Source organism: Syngnathus scovelli, chromosome 7 (genome assembly GCF_024217435.2).
Source record: "Syngnathus scovelli strain Florida chromosome 7, RoL_Ssco_1.2, whole genome shotgun sequence".
Taxonomy (NCBI): domain Eukaryota; kingdom Metazoa; phylum Chordata; class Actinopteri; order Syngnathiformes; family Syngnathidae; genus Syngnathus; species Syngnathus scovelli.
Window position 1 is genome coordinate 16,018,768 of NC_090853.1, and position 22,287 is coordinate 16,041,054.

Sequence of the window (22,287 nt, forward strand, 5' to 3'; positions counted from 1 at the left end):
TAGCTGCCAAGAGCACTTTTTACTATGCACACCCAACAAGAGTGACGGGAGGAGCGCATTTCAGAAAACGTGCTCAGCTCGACGAGAACATGCGATTCAAGCAATAAAATTAAAAATGCACCCAAAACCTAAACCAAACGTTGCAGGTGGTTATTTCTTCATGCGCAGTGGTCAACGCGGCACTCTCTACCTGCCAAGAGCACTTTTTACTATGCGCACCCAACCAGAGTGACGGGCGGAGCACATTTCAGAAAACGTGCTCAGCTCGTCGAGAAAATGCGATTTAAGCAATAAAATTAAAAATGCACCCAAAACCTAAACCAAACGTTGCAGGTGGTTATTTCTTCATGCGCAGTGGTAAACGCGGCACTCTCTAGCTGCCAAGAGCACTTTTTACTATGCGCACCCAACCAGAGTGACGGGAGGAGCACATTTCAGAAAACGTGCTCAGCTCGTCCAGAAAATGTTATTTAAGCAATAAAATTAAAAATGCAACTAAAACCTAAACCAAACGTTGCAGATGGTCATTTCTTCATGCGCAGTGGTCAACGCGGCACTCTCTAGCTGTCAAGAGCACTTTTTACTATGCACACCCAACCAGAGTGACGGGAGGAGCACATTTCAGAAAACGTGCTCAGCTCGTCCAGAAAATGCGATTTAAGCAATAAAATTAAAAATGCACCCAAAACCTAAACCAAACGTTGCAGGTGGTTATTTCTTCATGCGCAGTGGTCAACGCGGCACTCTCTAGCTGCCAAGAGCACTTTTTACTATGCGCACCCAACCAGAGTGACGGGAGGAGCACATTTCAGAAAACGTGCTCAGCTCGTCGAGAAAATGCGATTTAAGCAATAAAATTAAAAATGCACCCAAAACCTAAACCAAACGTTGCAGGTGGTTATTTCTTCGTGCACAGCAGTCAACGCGGCACTCTCTAGCTTCCAAGAGCACTTTTTACTATGCGCACCCAACCAGAGTGACGGGAGGAGCACATTTCAGAAAACGTGCTCAGCTCGTCGGGAAAATGCGATTTAAGCAATAAAATTAAAAATGCACCTAAAACCTAAACCAAACGTTGCAGGTGGTTATTTCTTCATGCGCAGTGGTCAACGCGGCACTCTCTAGCTGCCAAGAGCATTTTTTTACTATGCGCACCCAACCAGAGTGACGGGAGGAGCACATTTCAGAAAACGTGCTCAGCTCGTCGAGAAAATGCGATTTAAGCAATAAAATTAAAAATGCACCTAAAACCTAAACCAAACGTTGCAGGTGGTTATTTCTTCATGCGCAGTGGTCAACGCGGCACTCTCTAGCTGCCAAGAGCACTTTTTACTATGCGCACCCAACCAGAGTGACGGGAGGAGCACATTTCAGAAAACGTGCTCAGCTCGTCGAGAAAATGCGATTTAAGCAATAAAATTAAAAATGCACCCAAAACCTAAACCAAACGTTGCAGGTGGTTATTTCTTCATGCGCAGTGGTCAACGCGGCACTCTCTAGCTGCCAAGAGCACTTTTTACTATGCGCACCCAACCAGAGTGACGGGAGGAGCACATTTCAGAAAACGTGCTCAGCTCGTCGAGAAAATGCGATTTAAGGAATAAAATTAAAAATGCACCCAAAACCTAAACCAAACGTTGCAGATGGTCATTTCTTCACGCGCAGTGGTCAACGCGGCACTCTTTAGCTGCCAAGAGCACTTTTTACTATGCACACCCAACCAGAGTGACGGGAGGAGCACATTTCAGAAAACGTGCTCAGCTCGTCGAGAAAATGCGATTTAAGCAATAAAATTAAAAATGCACCCAAAACCTAAACCAAACGTTGCAGGTGGTTATTTCTTCATGCGCAGTGGTCAACGCGGCACTCTCCAGCTGCCAAGAGCACTTTTTACTATGCGCACCCAACCAGAGTGACGGGAGGAGCACATTTCAGAAAACGTGCTCAGCTCGTCGAGAAAATGCGATTTAAGCAATAAAATTAAAAATGCACCCAAAACCTAAACCAAACGTTGCAGGTGGTTATTTCTTCATGCGCTGTGGTCAACGCGGCACTCTCTAGCTGCCAAGAGCACTTTTTACTATGCGCACCCAACCAGAGTGACGGGAGGAGCACATTTCAGAAAACGTGCTCAGCTCGTCGAGAAAATGCGATTTATGCAATAAAATTAAAAATGCACCTAAAACCTAAACCAAACGTTGCAGGTGGTTATTTCTTCATGCGCAGTGGTCAACGCGGCACTCTCTAGCTGCCAAGAGCACTTTTTACTATGCGCACCCAACCAGAGTGACGGGAGGAGCACATTTCAGAAAACGTGCTCAGCTCGTCGAGAAAATGCGATTTAAACAATAAAATTAAAAATGCACCTAAAACCTAAACTAAACGTTGCAGGTGGTTATTTCTTCGTGCACAGCAGTCAACGCGGCACTCTCTAGCTGCCAAGAGCACTTTTTACTATGCGCACACAACCAGAGTGACGGGAGGAGCACGTTTCAGAAAACGTGCTCAGCTCGTCGAGAAAATGCGATTTAAGCAATAAAATGAAAAATGCACCTAAAACCTAAACCAAACGTTGCAGGTGGTTATTTCTTCATGCGCAGTGGTCAACGCGGCACTCTCTAGCTGCCAAGAGCACTTTTTACTATGCGCACCCAACCAGAGTGACGGGAGGAGCACATTTCAGAAAACGTGCTCAGCTCGTCGAGAAAATGCGATTTAAGCAATAAAATTAAAAATGCACCTAAAACCTAAACCAAACGTTGCAGATGGTCATTTCTTCATGCGCAGTGGTCAACGCGGCACTCTCTAGCTGCCAAGAGCACTTTTTACTATGCACACCCAACCAGAGTGACGGGAGGAGCACATTTCAGAAAAGGTGCTCAGCTCGTCCAGAAAATGCGATTTAAGCAATAAAATTAAAAATGCACCCAAAACCTAAACCAAACGTTGCAGGTGGTTATTTCTTCATGCGCAGTGGTCAACGCGGCACTCTCTAGCTGCCAAGAGCACTTTTTACTATGCGCACCCAACCAGAGTGACGGGAGGAGCACATTTCAGAAAACGTGCTCAGCTCGTCGAGAAAATGCGATTTAAGCAATAAAATTAAAAATGCACCCAAAACCTAAACCAAACGTTGCAGGAGGTTATTTCTTCGTGCACAGCAGTCAACGCGGCACTCTCTAGCTGCCAAGAGCACTTTTTACTATGCGCACCCAACCAGAGTGACGGGAGGAGCACATTTCAGAAAACGTGCTCAGCTCGTCGAGAAAATGCGATTTAAGCAATAAAATGAAAAATGCACCTAAAACCTAAACCAAACGTTGCAGGTGGTTATTTCTTCATGCGCAGTGGTCAACGCGGCACTCTCTAGCTGCCAAGAGCACTTTTTACTATGCGCACCCAACCAGAGTGACGGGAGGAGCACATTTCAGAAAACGTGCTCAGCTCGTCGAGAAAATGCGATTTAAGCAATAAAATTAAAAATGCACCTAAAACCTAAACCAAACGTTGCAGGTGGTTATTTCTTCATGCGCAGTGGTCAACGCGGCACTCTCTAGCTGCCAAGAGCACTTTTTACTATGCGCACCCAACCAGAGTGACGGGAGGAGCACATTTCAGAAAACGTGCTCAGCTCGTCGAGAAAATGCGATTTAAACAATAAAATTAAAAATGCACCTAAAACCTAAACCAAACGTTGCAGGTGGTTATTTCTTCATGCGCAGTGGTCAACGCGGTACTCTCTAGCTGCCAAGAGCACTTTTTACTATGCGCACCTAACCAGAGTGACGGGAGGAGCACATTTCAGAAAACGTGCTCAGCTCGTCGAGAAAATGCGATTTAAGCAATAAAATTAAAAATGCACCTAAAACCTAAACCAAACGCTGCAGATGGTCATTTCTTCATGCGCAGTGGTCAACGCGGCACTCTCTACCTGCCAAGAGCACTTTTTACTATGCACACCCAACCAGAGTGACGGGAGGAGCACATTCCAGAAAACGTGCTCAGCTCGTCGAGAAAATGCGATTTAAGCAATAAAATTAAAACTGCACCCAAAACCTAAACCAAACGTTGCAGATGGTCATTTCTTTATGCGCAGTGGTCAACGCGGCACTCTCTAGCTGCCAACAGCACTTTTTACTATGCACACCCAACCAGAGTGACGGGAGGAGCACATTTCAGAAAACGTGCTCAGCTCGTCGAGAAAATGCGATTTAAGCAATAAAATTAAAAATGCACCCAAAACCTAAACCAAACGTTGCAGGTGGCTATTTCTTCATGCGCAGTGGTCAACGCGGCACTCTCTAGCTGCCAAGAGCACTTTTTACTATGCGCACCCAACCAGAGTGACGGGAGGAGCACATTTCAGAAAACGTGCTCAGCTCGTCGAGAAAATGCCATTTAAGCAATAAAATTAAAAATGCACCCAAAACCTAAACCAAACGTTGCAGATGGTCATTTCTTCATGCGCAGCGGTCAACGCGGCACTCTCTCGCTGCCAAGAGCACTTTTTACTATGCACACCCAACCAGAGTGACGGGAGGAGCACATTTCAGAAAACGTTCTCAGCTCGTCGAGAAAATGCGATTTAAGCAATAAAATTAAAAATGCACCTAAAACCTAAACCAAACGCTGCAGATGGTCATTTCTTCATGCGCAGAGGTCAACGCGGCACTCTCTAGCTGCCAAGAGCACTTTTTACTATGCACACCCAACCAGAGTGACGGGAGGAGCACATTTCAGAAAAGGTGCTCAGCTCGTCCAGAAAATGCGATTTAAGCAATAAAATTAAAAATGCACCCAAAACCTAAACCAAACGTTGCAGGTGGTTATTTCTTCATGCGCAGTGGTCAACGCGGCACTCTCTAGCTGCCAAGAGCACTTTTTACTATGCGCACCCAACCAGAGTGACGGGAGGAGCACATTTCAGAAAACGTGCTCAGCTCGTCGAGAAAATGCGATTTAAGCAATAAAATTAAAAATGCACCCAAAACCTAAACCAAACGTTGCAGGAGGTTATTTCTTCGTGCACAGCAGTCAACGCGGCACTCTCTAGCTGCCAAGAGCACTTTTTACTATGCGCACCCAACCAGAGTGACGGGAGGAGCACATTTCAGAAAACGTGCTCAGCTCGTCGAGAAAATGCGATTTAAGCAATAAAATGAAAAATGCACCTAAAACCTAAACCAAACGTTGCAGGTGGTTATTTCTTCATGCGCAGTGGTCAACGCGGCACTCTCTAGCTGCCAAGAGCACTTTTTACTATGCGCACCCAACCAGAGTGACGGGAGGAGCACATTTCAGAAAACGTGCTCAGCTCGTCGAGAAAATGCGATTTAAGCAATAAAATTAAAAATGCACCTAAAACCTAAACCAAACGTTGCAGGTGGTTATTTCTTCATGCGCAGTGGTCAACGCGGCACTCTCTAGCTGCCAAGAGCACTTTTTACTATGCGCACCCAACCAGAGTGACGGGAGGAGCACATTTCAGAAAACGTGCTCAGCTCGTCGAGAAAATGCGATTTAAACAATAAAATTAAAAATGCACCTAAAACCTAAACCAAACGTTGCAGGTGGTTATTTCTTCGATGCGATTTAAGCAATAAAATTAAAAATGCACCCAAAACCTAAACCAAACGTTGCAGGTGGTTATTTCTTCATGCGCAGTGGTCAACGCGGCACTCTCTAGCTGCCAAGAGCACTTTTTACTATGCGCACCCAACCAGAGTGACGGGAGGAGCACATTTCAGAAAACGTGCTCAGCTCGTCGAGAAAATGCGATTTAAGCAATAAAATTAAAAATGCACCCAAAACCTAAACCAAACGTTGCAGGAGGTTATTTCTTCGTGCACAGCAGTCAACGCGGCACTCTCTAGCTGCCAAGAGCACTTTTTACTATGCGCACCCAACCAGAGTGACGGGAGGAGCACATTTCAGAAAACGTGCTCAGCTCGTCGAGAAAATGCGATTTAAGCAATAAAATTAAAAATGCACCCAAAACCTAAACCAAACGTTGCAGGTGGTTATTTCTTCATGCGCAGTGGTCAACGCGGCACTCTCTAGCTGCCAAGAGCACTTTTTACTATGCGCACCCAACCAGAGTGACGGGAGGAGCACATTTCAGAAAACGTGCTCAGCTCGTCGAGAAAATGCCATTTAAGCAATAAAATTAAAAATGCACCCAAAACCTAAACCAAACGTTGCAGATGGTCATTTCTTCATGCGCAGTGGTCAACGCGGCACTCTGTAGCTGCCAAGAGCACTTTTTACTATGCACACCCAACAAGAGTGACGGGAGGAGCGCATTTCAGAAAACGTGCTCAGCTCTACGAGAACATGCGATTTAAGCAATAAAATTAAAAATGCATCCAAAACCTAAACCAAACGTTGCAGGTGGTTATTTCTTCATGCGCAGTGGTAAACGCGGCACTCTCTAGCTGCCAAGAGCACTTTTTACTATGCGCACCCAACCAGAGTGACGGGAGGAGCACATTTCAGAAAACGTGCTCAGCTCGTCGAGAAAATGCGATTTAAGCAATAAAATTAAAAATGCACCCAAAACCTAAACCAAACGTTGCAGGTGGTTATTTCTTCTTGCGCAGTGGTAAACGCGGCACTCTCTAGCCGCCAAGAGCACTTTTTACTATGCGCACCCAACCAGAGTGACGGGAGGAGCACATTTCAGAAAACGTGCTCAGCTCGTGCAGAAAATGCTATTTAAGCAATAAAATTAAAAATGCACCTAAAACCTGAACCAAACGTTGCAGATGGTCATTTCTTCATGCGCAGTGGTCAACGCGGCACTCTCTAGCTGCCAAGAGCACTTTTTACTATGCACACCTAACCAGAGTGACGGGAGGAGCACATTTCAGAAAACGTTCTCAGCTCGTCCAGAAAATGCGATTTAAGCAATAAAATTAAAAATGCACCCAAAACCTAAACCAAACGTTGCAGGTGGTTATTTCTTCATGCGCAGTGGTCAACGCGGCACTCTCTAGCTGCCAAGAGCACTTTTTACTATGCGCACCCAACCAGAGTGACGGGAGGAGCACATTTCAGAAAACGTGCTCAGCTCGTCGAGAAAATGCGATTTAACCAATAAAATTAAAAATGCACCTAAAACCTAAACCAAACGTTGCAGGCTGTTATTTAGTCATGCGCAGTGGTCAACGCGGCACTCTCTAGCTGCCAAGAGCACTTTTGACTATGCGCACCCAACCAGAGTGACGGGAGGAGCACATTTCAGAAAACGTGCTCAGCTCGTCGAGAAAATGCGATTTAAGCAATAAAATTAAAAATGCACCTAAAACCTAAACCAAACGCTGCAGATGGTCATTTCTTCATGCGCAGAGGTCAACGCGGCACTCTCTAGCTGCCAAGAGCACTTTTTACTATGCACACCCAACCAGAGTGACGGGAGGAGCACATTCCAGAAAACGTGCTCAGCTCGTCGAGAAAATGCGATTTAAGCAATAAAATTAAAAATGCACCTAAAACCTAAACCAAACGTTGCAGGTGGTTATTTCTTCATGCGCAGTGGTCAACGCGGCACTCTCTAGCTGCCAAGAGCACTTTTTACTATGCGCACCCAACCAGAGTGACGGGAGGAGCACATTTCAGAAAACGTGCTCAGCTCGTCGAGAAAATGCGATTTACGCAATAAAATTAAAAATGCACCTAAAACCTAAACCAAACGTTGCAGGTGGTTATTTCTTCATGCGCAGTGGTCAACGTGGCACTCTCTAGCTGCCAAGAGCACGTTGTACTATGCGCACACAACCAGAGTGACGGGAGGAGCACATTTCAGAAAACGTGCTCAGCTCGTCGAGCAAATGCGATTTAAGCAATAAAATTGAAAACGCACCTAAAACCTAAACCAAACGTTGCAGGTGGTTATTTCTTCATGCGCAGTGGTCAACGCGGCACTGTCTAGCTGCCAAGAGCACTTTTTATTATGCGCACCCAACCAGAGTGACGGGAGGAGCACATTTCAGAAAACGTGCTCAGCTCGTCGAGAAAATGCGATTTAAGCAATAAAATTAAAAATGCACCTAAAACCTAAACCAAACGTTGCAGGTGGTTATTTCTTCATGCGCAGTGGTCAACGCGGCACTCTCTAGCTGCCAAGAGCACTTTTTACTATGCGCACCCAACCAGAGTGACGGGAGGAGCACATTTCAGAAAACGTGCTCAGCTCGTCGAGAAAATGCGATTTAAGCAATACAATTAAAAATGCACCTAAAACCTATACCAAACGTTGCAGGTGGTTATTTCTTCATATGCAGTGGTCAACGCGGCACTCTCTAGCTGCCAAGAGCACTTTTTACTATGCGCACCCAACCAGAGTGACGGGAGGAGCACATTTCAGAAAACGTGCTCAGCTCGTCGAGAAAATGCGATTTAAGCAATAAAATAAAAAATGCACCTAAAACCTAAACCAAATGTTGCAGGTGGTTATTTCTTCATGCGCAGTGGTCAACGCGGCACTCTCTAGCTGCCAAGAGCACTTTTTACTATGCGCACCCAACCAGAGTGACGGGAGGAGCACATTTCAGAAAACGTGCTCAGCTCGTCGAGAAAATGCGATTTAAGCAATAAAATTAAAAATGCACCTAAAACCTAAACCGAACGTTGCAGATGGTCATTTCTTCATGCGCAGTGGTCAACGCGGCACTCTCTAGCTGCCAAGAGCACTTTTTACTATGCACACCCAACCAGAGTGACGGGAGGAGCACATTTCAGAAAACGTGCTCAGCTCGTCGAGAAAATGCGATTTTAGCAATAAAATTAAAAATGCACCCAAAACCTAAACCAAACGTTGCAGGTGGTTATTTCTTCATGCGCAGGGGTCAACGCGGCACTCTCTAGCTGCCAAGAGCACTTTTTACTATGTGCACCCAATCAGAGTGACGGGAGGAGCACATTTCAGAAAACGTGCTCAGCTCGTCGAGAAAATGCGATTTAAGCAAAAAAAATTAAAATGCACCCAAAACCTAAACCAAACGTTGCAGGTGGTTATTTCTTCATGCGCAGTGGTCAACGCGGCACTCTCTAGCTGCCAAGATCACTTTTTACTATGCGCACCCAACCAGAGTGACGGGAGGAGCGCATTTTAGAAAACGTGCTCAGCTCGACGAGAAAATGCGATTTAAGCAATAAAATTAAAAATGCACCCAAAACCTAAACCAAACGTTGCAGGTGGTTATTTCTTCATGCGCGGTGGTCAACGCGGCACTCTCTAGCTGCCAAGAGCACTTTTTACTATGCACACCCAACCAGAGTGACGGGAGGAGCACATTTCAGAAAACGTGCTCAGCTCGTCGAGAAAATCCAATTTAAGCAATAAAATTAAAAATGCACCTAAAACCTAAACCAAATGTTGCAGGTGGTTATTTCTTCATGCGCAGTGGTCAACGCGGCACTCTCTAGCTGCCAAGAGCACTTTTTACTATGCGCACCCAACCAGAGTGACGGGAGGAGCACATTTCAGAAAACGTGCTCAGCTCGTCGAGAAAATGCGATTTAAGCAATAAAATTAAAAATGCACCTAAAACCTAAACCGAACGTTGCAGATGGTCATTTCTTCATGCGCAGTGGTCAACGCGGCACTCTCTAGCTGCCAAGAGCACTTTTTACTATGCACACCCAACCAGAGTGACGGGAGGAGCACATTTCAGAAAACGTGCTCAGCTCGTCGAGAACATGCGATTTTAGCAATAAAATTAAAAATGCACCCAAAACCTAAACCAAACGTTGCAGGTGGTTATTTCTTCATGCGCAGGGGTCAACGCGGCACTCTCTAGCTGCCAAGAGCACTTTTTACTATGCGCACCCAATCAGAGTGACGGGAGGAGCACATTTCAGAAAACGTGCTCAGCTCGTCGAGAAAATGCGATTTAAGCAAAAAAATTAAAAATGCACCCAAAACCTAAACCAAACGTTGCAGGTGGTTATTTCTTCATGCGCAGTGGTCAACGCGGCACTCTCTAGCTGCCAAGATCACTTTTTACTATGCGCACCCAACCAGAGTGACGGGAGGAGCGCATTTTAGAAAACGTGCTCAGCTCGACGAGAAAATGCGATTTAAGCAATAAAATTAAAAATGCACCCAAAACCTAAACCAAACGTTGCAGGTGGTTATTTCTTCATGCGCGGTGGTCAACGCGGCACTCTCTAGCTGCCAAGAGCACTTTTTACTATGCGCACCCAACCAGAGTGACGGGAGGAGCACATTTCAGAAAACGTGCTCAGCTCGTCCAGAAAATGCGATTTAAGCAATAAAATTAAAAATGCACCTAAAACCTAAACCAAACGTTGCAGATGGTCATTTCTTCATGCACAGTGGTCAACGCGGCACTCTCTAGCTGCCAAGAGCACTTTTTACTATGCACACCCAACCAGAGTGACGGGAGGAGCACATTTCAGAAAACGTGCTCAGCTCGTCGAGAAAATGCGATTTAAGCAATAAAATTAAAAATGCACCCAAAACCTAAACCAAACGTTGCAGGTGGTTATTTCTTCATGCGCAGTGGTCAACGCGGCACTGTCTAGCTGCCAAGAGCACTTTTTATTATGCGCACCCAACCAGAGTGACGGGAGGAGCACATTTCAAAAAACGTGCTCAGCTCGTCGAGAAAATGCGATTTAAGCAATAAAATTAAAAATGCACCTAAAACCTAAACCAAACGTTGCAGGTGGTTATTTCTTCGTGCGCAGTGGTCAACGCGGCACTCTCTAGCTGCCAAGAGCACTTTTTACTATGCGCACCCAACCAGAGTGACGGGAGGAGCACATTTCAGAAAACGTGCTCAGCTCGTCGAGAAAATGCGATTTAAGCAATACAATTAAAAATGCACCTAAAACCTATACCAAACGTTGCAGGTGGTTATTTCTTCATGCGCAGTGGTCAACGCGGCACTCTCTAGCTGCCAAGAGCACTTTTTACTATGCGCACCCAACCAGAGTGACGGGAGGAGCACATTTCAGAAAACGTGCTCAGCTCGTCGAGAAAATGCGATTTAAGCAATAAAATTTAAAATGCACTTAAAACCTAAACCAAACGTTGCAGGTGGTTATTTCTTCATGCGCAGTGGTCAACGCGGCACTCTCTAGCTGCCAAGAGCAGTTTTTACTATGCGCACCCAACCAGAGTGACGGGAGGAGCACATTCCAGTAAACGTGCTCAGCTCGTCGAGAAAATGCGATTTAAGCAATACAATTAAAAATGCACCCAAAACCTAAACCAAACGTTGCAGGTGGTTATTTCTTCATGCGCAGTGGTCAACGCGGCACTCTCTAGCTGCCAAGAGCACTTTTTACTATGCGCACCCAACCAGAGTGACGGGAGGAGCACATTTCAGAAAACGTGCTCAGCTCGTCGAGAAAATGCGATTTAAGCAATAATATTAAAAATGCACCCAAAACCTAAACCAAACGTTGCAGATGGTCATTTATTCATGCGCAGTGGTCAACGCGGCACTCTCTAGCTGCCAAGAGCACTTTTTACTATGCGCACCCAACCAGAGTGACGGGAGGAGCACATTTCAGAAAACGTGCTCAGCTCTTCGAGAAAATGCGATCTAAGCAATAAAATTAAAAATGCACCCAAAACCTAAACCAAACGTTGCAGGTGGTTATTTCTTCATGCGCAGTGGTCAACGCGGCACTCTCTAGCTGCCAAGAGCACTTTTTACTATGCGCACCCAACCAGAGTGACGGAAGGAGCACATTTCAGAAAACGTGCTCAGCTCGTCGAGAAAATGCGATTTAAGCAATAAAATTAAAAATGCATCTAAAACCTAAACCAAACGCTGCAGATGGTCATTTCTTCATGCGCAGTGGTCAACGCGGCACTCTCTAGCTGCCAAGAGCACTTTTTACTATGCACACCCAACCAGAGTGACGGGAGGAGCACATTTCAGAAAACGTGCTCAGCTCGTCGAGAAAATGCGATTTACGCAATAAAATTAAAAATGCAACTAAAACCTAAACCAAACGTTGCAGGTGGTTATTTCTTCATGCGCAGTGGTCAACGCGGCACTCTCTAGCTGCCAAGAGCACGTTTTACTATGCGCACACAACCAGAGTGACGGGAGGAGCACATTTCAGAAAACGTGCTCAGCTCGTCGAGCAAATGCGATTTAAGCAATAAAATTGAAAACGCACCTAAAACCTAAACCAAACGTTGCAGTTGGTTATTTCTTCATGCGCAGTGGTCAACGCGGCACTGTCTAGCTGCCAAGAGCACTTTTTATTATGCGCACCCAACCAGAGTGACGGGAGGAGCACATTTCAGAAAACGTGCTCAGCTCGTCGAGAAAATGCGATTTAAGCAATAAAATTAAAAATGCACCTAAAACCTAAACCAAACGTTGCAGGTGGTTATTTCTTCATGCGCAGTGGTCAACGCGGCACTCTCTAGCTGCCAAGAGCACTTTTTACTATGCGCACCCAACCAGAGTGACGGGAGGAGCACATTTCAGAAAACGTGCTCAGCTCGTCGAGAAAATGCGATTTAAGCAATACAATTAAAAATGCACCTAAAACCTATACCAAACGTTGCAGGTGGTTATTTCTTCATATGCAGTGGTCAACGCGGCACTCTCTAGCTGCCAAGAGCACTTTTTACTATGCGCACCCAACCAGAGTGACGGGAGGAGCACATTTCAGAAAACGTGCTCAGCTCGTCGAGAAAATGCGATTTAAGCAATAAAATTAAAAATGCACCTAAAACCTAAACCAAATGTTGCAGGTGGTTATTTCTTCATGCGCAGTGGTCAACGCGGCACTCTCTAGCTGCCAAGAGCACTTTTTACTATGCGCACCCAACCAGAGTGACGGGAGGAGCACATTTCAGAAAACGTGCTCAGCTCGTCGAGAAAATGCGATTTAAGCAATAAAATTAAAAATGCACCTAAAACCTAAACCGAACGTTGCAGATGGTCATTTCTTCATGCGCAGTGGTCAACGCGGCACTCTCTAGCTGCCAAGAGCACTTTTTACTATGCACACCCAACCAGAGTGACGGGAGGAGCACATTTCAGAAAACGTGCTCAGCTCGTCGAGAAAATGCGATTTTAGCAATAAAATTAAAAATGCACCCAAAACCTAAACCAAACGTTGCAGGTGGTTATTTCTTCATGCGCAGGGGTCAACGCGGCACTCTCTAGCTGCGAAGAGCACTTTTTACTATGTGCACCCAATCAGAGTGACGGGAGGAGCACATTTCAGAAAACGTGCTCAGCTCGTCGAGAAAATGCGATTTAAGCAATAAAATTAAAAATGCATCTAAAACCTAAACCAAACGCTGCAGATGGTCATTTCTTCATGCGCAGTGGTCAACGCGGCACTCTCTAGCTGCCAAGAGCACTTTTTACTATGCACACCCAACCAGAGTGACGGGAGGAGCACATTTCAGAAAACGTGCTCAGCTCGTCGAGAAAATGCGATTTACGCAATAAAATTAAAAATGCAACTAAAACCTAAACCAAACGTTGCAGGTGGTTATTTCTTCATGCGCAGTGGTCAACGCGGCACTCTCTAGCTGCCAAGAGCACTTTTTACTATGCGCACCCAACCAGAGTGACGGGAGGAGCACATTTCAGAAAACGTGCTCAGCTCGTCGAGAAAATGCGATTTAAGCAATAAAATTAAAAATGCACCTAAAACCTAAACCAAACGTTGCAGATGGTCATTTCTTCATGCGCAGTGGTCAACGCGGCACTCTCTAGCTGCCAAGAGCACTTTTTACTATGCACACCCAACCAGAGTGACGGGAGGAGCACATTTCAGAAAACGTGCTCAGCTCGTCGAGAAAATGCGATTTAAGCAATAAAATTAAAAATGCACCCAAAACCTAAACCAAACGTTGCAGGTGGTTATTTCTTCATGCGCAGCAGTCAACGCGGCACTCTCTAGCTGCCAAGAGCACTTTTTACTATGCGCACCCAACCAGAGTGACGGGAGGAGCACATTTCAGAAAACGTGCTCAGCTCGTCGAGAAAATGCGATTTAAGCAATAAAATTAAAAATGCACCTAAAACCTAAACCAAACGTTGCAGGTGGTTATTTCTTCATGCCCAGTGGTCAACGCGGCACTCTCTAGCTGCCAAGAGCACTTTTTACTATGCGCACCCACCCAGAGTGACGGGAGGAGCACATTTCAGAAAACGTGCTCAGCTCGTCGAGAAAATGCGATTTAAGCAATAAAATTAAAAATGCACCTAAAACCTAAACCAAACGTTGCAGGGGGTTATTTCTTCATGCGCAGTGGTCAACGCGGCACTCTCTAGCTGACAAGAGCACTTTTTACTATGCGCACCCAACCAGAGTGACGGGAGGAGCACATTTCAGAAAACGTGCTCAGCTCGTCGAGAAAATGCGATTTAAGCAATAAAATTAAAAATGCACCTAAAACCTAAACCAAACGCTGCAGGTGGTCATTTCTTCATGCGCAGTGGTCAACGCGGCACTCTCTAGCTGCCAAGAGCACTTTTTACTATGCACACCCAACCAGAGTGACGGGAGGAGCAAATTCCAGAAAACGTGCTCAGCTCGTCGAGAAAATGCGATTTAAGCAATAAAATTAAAACTGCACCTAAAACCTAAACCAAACGCTGCAGATGGTCATTTCTTCATGCGCAGTGGTCAACGCGGCAATCTCTAGCTGCCAAGAGCACTTTTTACTATGCACACCCAACCAGAGTGACGGGAGGAGCACATTCCAGAAAACGTGCTCAGCTCGTCGAGAAAATGCGATTTAAGCAATAAAATTAAAACTGCACCCAAAACCTAAACCAAACGTTGCAGATGGTCATTTCTTCATGCGCAGTGGTCAACGCGGCACTCTCTAGCTGCCAAGAGCACTTTTTACTATGCACACCCAACCAGAGTGACGGGAGGAGCACAATTCAGAAAACGTGCTCAGCTCGTCGAGAAAATGCGATTTAAGCAATAAAATTAAAAATGCACCCAAAACCTAAACCAAACGTTGCAGGTGGTTATTTCTTCATGCGCAGTGGTCAACGCGGCACTCTCTAGCTGCCAAGACCACTTTTTACTATGCGCACCCAACCAGAGTGACGGGAGGAGCACATTTCAGAAAACGTGCTCAGCTCGTCGAGAAAATGCGATTTAAGGAATAAAATTAAAAATGCACCCAAAACCTAAACCAAACGTTGCAGATGGTCATTTCTTCATGCGCAGTGGTCAACGCGGCACTCTCTAGCTGCCAAGAGCACTTTTTACTATGCACACCCAACAAGAGTGACGGGAGGAGCGCATTTCAGAAAACGTGCTCAGCTCGACGAGAACATGCGATTTAAGCAATAAAATTAAAAATGCACCCAAAACCTAAACCAAACGTTGCAGGTGGTTATTTCTTCATGCGCAGTGGTCAACGCGGCACTCTCTAGCTGCCAAGAGCACTTTTTACTATGCGCACCCAACCAGAGTGACGGGAGGAGCACATTTCAGAAAACGTGCTCAGCTCGTCCAGAAAATGCTATTTAAGCAATAAAATAAAAAATGCACCTAAAACCTAAACCAAACGTTGCAGATGGTCATTTCTTCATGCGCAGTGGTCAACGCGGCACTCTCTAGCTGCCAAGAGCACTTTTTACTATGCGCACCCAACCAGAGTGACGGGAGGAGCACATTTCAGAAAACGTGCTCAGCTCGTCGAGAAAATGCGATTTAAGCAATAAAATTAAAAATGCACCTAAAACCTAAACCAAACGTTGCAGGTGGTTATTTCTTTATGCGCAGTGGTCAACGCGGCACTCTCTAGCTGACAAGAGCACTTTTTACTATGCGCACCCAACCAGAGTGACGGGAGGAGCACATTTCAGAAAACGTGCTCAGCTCGTCGAGAAAATGCGATTTAAGCAATAAAATTAAAAATGCACCTAAAACCTAAACCAAACGCTGCAGATGGTCATTTCTTCATGCGCAGTGGTCAACGCGGCACTCTCTAGCTGCCAAGAGCACTTTTTACTATGCACACCCAACAAGAGTGACGGGAGGAGCGCATTTCAGAAAACGTGCTCAGCTCGACGAGAACATGCGATTTAAGCAATAAAATTAAAAATGCACCCAAAACCTAAACCAAACGTTGCAGGTGGTTATTTCTTCATGCGCAGTGGTCAACACGGCACTTTTTAGCTGCCAAGAGCACTTTTTACTATGCGCACCCAACCAGAGTGACGGGAGGAGCACATTTCAGAAAACGTGCTCTGCTCGTCCAGAAAATGCTATTTAAGCAATAAAATAAAAAATGCACCTAAAACCTAAACCAAACGTTGCAGATGGTCATTTCTTCATGCGCAGTGGTCAACGCGGCACTCTCTAGCTGCCAAGAGCACTTTTTACTATGCGCACCCAACCAGAGTGACGGGAGGAGCACATTTCAGAAAACGTGCTCAGCTCGTCGAGAAAATGCGATTTAAGCAATAAAATTAAAAATGCACCTAAAACCTAAACCAAACGTTGCAGGTGGTTATTTCTTTATGCGCAGTGGTCAACGCGGCACTCTCTAGCTGACAAGAGCACTTTTTACTATGCGCACCCAACCAGAGTGACGGGAGGAGCACATTTCAGAAAACGTGCTCAGCTCGTCGAGAAAATGCGATTTAAGCAATAAAATTAAAAATGCACCTAAAACCTAAACCAAACGCTGCAGATGGTCATTTCTTCATGCGCAGTGGTCAACGCGGCACTCTCTAGCTGCCAAGAGCACTTTTTACTATGCACACCCAACAAGAGTGACGGGAGGAGCGCATTTCAGAAAACGTGCTCAGCTCGACGAGAACATGCGATTTAAGCAATAAAATTAAAAATGCACCCAAAACCTAAACCAAACGTTGCAGGTGGTTATTTCTTCATGCGCAGTGGTCAACACGGCACTTTTTAGCTGCCAAGAGCACTTTTTACTATGCGCACCCAACCAGAGTGACGGGAGGAGCACATTTCAGAAAACGTGCTCTGCTCGTCGAGAAAATGCGATTTAAGCAATAAAATTAAAAATGCACCCAAAACCTAAACCAAACGTTGCAGGTGGTTATTTCTTCATGCGCAGTGGTCAACGCGGCACTCTCTAGCTGCCAAGAGCACTTTTTACTATGCGCACCCAACCAGAGTGACGGGAGGAGCACATTTCAGAAAACGTGCTCAGCTCGTCCAGAAAATGCTATTTAAGCAATAAAATAAAAAATGCACCTAAAACCTAAACCAAACGTTGCAGATGGTCATTTCTTCATGCGCAGTGGTCAACGCGGCACTCTCTAGCTGCCAAGAGCACTTTTTACTATGCGCACCCAACCAGAGTGACGGGAGGAGCACATTTCAGAAAACGTGCTCAGCTCGTCGAGAAAATGCGATTTAAGCAATAAAATTAAAAATGCACCTAAAACCTAAACCAAACGTTGCAGGTGGTTATTTCTTTATGCGCAGTGGTCAACGCGGCACTCTCTAGCTGACAAGAGCACTTTTTACTATGCGCACCCAACCAGAGTGACGGGAGGAGCACATTTCAGAAAACGTGCTCAGCTCGTCGAGAAAATGCGATTTAAGCAATAAAATTAAAAATGCACCTAAAACCTAAACCAAACGCTGCAGATGGTCATTTCTTCATGCGCAGTGGTCAACGCGGCACTCTCTAGCTGCCAAGAGCACTTTTTACTATGCACACCCAACAAGAGTGACGGGAGGAGCGCATTTCAGAAAACGTGCTCAGCTCGACGAGAACATGCGATTTAAGCAATAAAATTAAAAATGCACCCAAAACCTAAACCAAACGTTGCAGGTGGTTATTTCTTCATGCGCAGTGGTCAACACGGCACTTTTTAGCTGCCAAGAGCACTTTTTACTATGCGCACCCAACCAGAGTGACGGGAGGAGCACATTTCAGAAAACGTGCTCAGCTCGTCGAGAAAATGCGATTTAAGCAATAAAATTAAAACTGCACCCAAAACCTAAACCAAACGTTGCAGATGGTCATTTCTTCATGCGCAGTGGTCAACGCGGCACTCTCTAGCTGCCAAGAGCACTTTTTACTATGCGCACCCAACCAGAGTGACGGGAGGAGCACATTTCAGAAAACGTGCTCAGCTCGTCGAGAAAATGCGATTTAAGCAATAAAATTAAAAATGCACCTAAAACCTAAACCAAACGCTGCAGGTGGTCATTTCTTCATGCGCAGTGGTCAACGCGGCACTCTCTAGCTGCCAAGAGCACTTTTTACTATGCACACCCAACCAGAGTGACGGGAGGAGCACATTCCAGAAAAACGTGCTCAGCTCGTCGAGAAAATGCGATTTAAGCAATAAAATTAAAACTGCACCCAAAACCTAAACCAAACGTTGCAGATGGTCATTTCTTCATGCGCAGTGGTCAACGCGGCACTCTCTAGCTGCCAAGAGCACTTTTTACTATGCGCACCCAACCAGAGTGACGGGAGGAGCACGTTTTCTGAAAACGTGCTCAGCTCGTCGAGAAAATGCGATTTAAGCAATAAAATTAAAAATGCAGCTAAAACCTAAACCAAACGTTGCAGGTGGTTATTTCTTCGTGCGCAGCAGTCAACGCGGCACTCTCTAGCTGCCAAGAGCACTTTTTACTATGCGCACCCAACCAGAGTGACGGGAGGAGCACATTTCAGAAAACGTGCTCAGCTCGTCGAGAAAATGCGATTTAAGCAATAAAATTAAAAATGCACCTAAAACCTAAACCAAACGTTGCAGGTGGTTATTTAGTCATGCGCAGTGGTCAACGCGGCACTCTAGCTGCCAAGAGCACTTTTGACTATGCGCACCCAACCAGAGTGACGGGAGGAGCACATTTCAGAAAACGTGCTCAGCTCGTCGAGAAAATGCGATTTAAGCAATAAAATTAAAAATGCACCTAAAACCTAAACCAAACGTTGCAGGTGGTTATTTAGTCATGCGCAGTGGTCAACGCGGCACTCTCTAGCTGCCAAGAGCACTTTTGACTATGCGCACCCAACCAGAGTGACGGGAGGAGCACATTTCAGAAAACGTGCTCAGCTCGTCGAGAAAATGCGATTTAAGCAATAAAATTAAAAATGCACCTAAAACCTAAACCAAACGTTGCAGGTGGTTATTACTTCATGCGCAGCAGTCAACGCGGCACTCTCTAGCTGCCAAGAGCACTTTTTACTATGCGCACCCAACCAGAGTGACGGGAGGAGCACATTTCAGAAAACGTGCTCAGCTAGTCGAGAAAATGCGATTTAAGCAATAAAATTAAAAATGCACCTAAAACCTAAACCAAACGTTGCAGGTGGTTATTTTTTCATGCGCAGTGGTCAACGCGGCACTCTCTAGCTGCCAAGAGCACTTTTTTACTATGCGCACCCAACCAGAGTGACGGGAGGAGCACATTTCAGAAAACGTGCTCAGCTCGTCGAGAAAATGCGATTGAAGCAATAATATTAAAAATGCACCTAAAACCTAAACCGAACGTTGCACATGGTCATTTCTTCATGCGCAATGGTCAACGCGGCACTCTCTAGCTGCCAAGAGCACTTTTTACTATGCGCACCCAACCAGAGTGACGGGAGGAGCACATTTCAGAAAACGTGCTCAGCTCGTCGAGAAAATGCGATTTAAGCAATAAAATTAAAAATGCACCTAAAACCTAAACAAAACGCTGCAGGTGGTCATTTCTTCATGCGCAGTGGTCAACGCGGCACTCTCTAGCTGCCAAGAGCACTTTTTACTATGCACACCCAACCAGAGTGACGGGAGGAGCAAATTCCAGAAAACGTGCTCAGCTCGTCGAGAAAATGCGATTTAAGCAATAAAATTAAAACTGCACCCAAAACCTAAACCAAACGTTGCAGGTGGTTATTTCTTCATGCGCAGTGGTAAACGCGACACTCTCTAGCCGCCAAGAGCACTTTTTACTATGCGCACCCAACCAGAGTGACGGGAGGAGCACATTTCAGAAAACGTGCTCAGCTCGTCCAGAAAATGCTATTTAAGCAATAAAATTAAAAATGCACCTAAAACCTAAACCAAACGTTGCAGAGGGTCATTTCTTCATGCGCAGTGGTCAACGCGGCACTCTCTAGCTGCCAAGAGCACTTTTTACTCTGCACACCCAACCAGAGTGACGGGAGGAGCACATTTCAGAAAACGTGCTCAGCTCGTCCAGAAAATGCGATTTTAGCAATAAAATTAAAAATGCAACCAAAACCTAAACCAAACGTTGCAGGTGGTTATTTCTTCATGCGCAGTGGTCAACGCGGCACTCTCTAGCTGCCAAGAGCACTTTTTACTATGCGCACCCAACCAGAGTGACGGGAGGAGCACATTTCAGAAAACGTGCTCAGCTCGTCGAGAAAATGCGATTTAAGCAATAAAATTAAAACTACACCCAAAACCTAAACCAAACGTTGCAGGTGGTTATTTCTTCATGCGCAGTGGTCAACGCGGCACTCTTTAGCTGCCAAGAGCACTTTTTACTATGCGCACCCAACCAGAGTGACGGGAGGAGCGCATTTCAGAAAACGTGCTCAGCTCGACGAGAACATGCGATTTAAGCAATAAAATTAAAAATGCACCCAAAACCTAAACCAAACGTTGCAGATGGTCATTTCTTCATGCGCAGTGGTCAACGCGGCACTTTCTAGCTGCCAAGAGCACTTTTTACTATGCGCACCCAACCAGAGTGACGGGAGGAGCACATTTCAGAAAACGTGCTCAGCTCGTCGAGAAAATGCGATTTAAGGAATAAAATTAAAAATGCACCCAAAACCTAAACCAAACGTTGCAGATGGTCATTTCTTCATGCGCAGTGGTCAACGCGGCACTCTCTAGCTGCCAAGAGCACTTTTTACTATGCACACCCAACAAGAGTGACGGGAGGAGCGCATTTCAGAAAACGTGCTCAGCTCGACGAGAACATGCGATTTAAGCAATAAAATTAAAAATGCACCCAAAACCTAAACCAAACGTTGCAGGTGGTTATTTCTTCATGCGCAGTGGTCAACGCGGCACTCTCTAGCTGCCAAGAGCACTTTTTACTATGCGCACCCAACCAGAGTGACGGGAGGAGCACATTTCAGAAAACGTGCTCAGCTCGTCGAGAAAATGCGATTTAAGCAATAAAATTAAAACTACACCCAAAACCTAAACCAAACGTTGCAGGTGGTTATTTCTTCATGTGCAGTGGTCAACGCGGCACTCTCTAGCTGCCAAGAGCACTTTTTACTATGCGCACCCAACCAGAGTGACGGGAGGAGCGCATTTCAGAAAACGTGCTCAGCTCGACGAGAACATGCGATTTAAGCAATAAAATTAAAAATGCACCCAAAACCTAAACCAAACGTTGCAGATGGTCATTTCTTCATGCGCAGTGGTCAACGCGGCACTTTCTAGCTGCCAAGAGCACTTTTTACTATGCACACCCAACAAGAGTGACGGGAGGAGCGCATTTCAGAAAACGTGCTCAGCTCGACGAGAAAATGCGATTTAAGCAATAAAATTAAAAATGCACCTAAAACCTAAACCAAACGTTGCAGGTGGTTATTTTTTCATGCGCAGTGGTCAACGCGGCACTCTCTAGCTGCCAAGAGCAGTTTTTACTATGTACACCCAATCAGAGTGACGGGAGGAGCACATTTCAGAAAACGTGCTCAGCTCGTCGAGAAAATGCGATTTAAGCAATAAAATTAAAAATGCACCCAAAACCTAAACCAAACGTTGCAGATGGTTATTTCTTCATGCGCAGTGGTCAACGCGGCACTCTCTAGCTGCCAAGAGCACTTTTTACTATGCACACCCAACCAGAGTGACGGGAGGAGCACATTTCAGAAAACGTGCTCAGCTCGTCGAGAAAATGCGATTTAAGCAATAAAATTAAAAATGCACCCAAAACCTAAACCAAACGTTGCGGGTGGTTATTTCTTCATGCGCAGTGGTCAACGCGGCACTCTCTAGCTGCCAAGAGCACTTTTTACTATGCGCACCCAACCAGAGTGACGGGAGGAGCACATTTCAGAAAACGTGCTCAGCTCGTCGAGAAAATGCGATTTAAGGAATAAAATTAAAAATGCACCCAAAACCTAAACCAAACGTTGCAGAGGGTCATTTCTTCATGCGCAGTGGTCAACGCGGCACTCTCTAGCTGCCAAGAGCACTTTTTACTATGCACACCCAACAAGAGTGACGGGAGGAGCGCATTTCAGAAAACGTGCTCAGCTCGACGAGAACATGCGATTTAAGCAATAAAATTAAAAATGCACCCAAAACCTAAACCAAACGTTGCAGG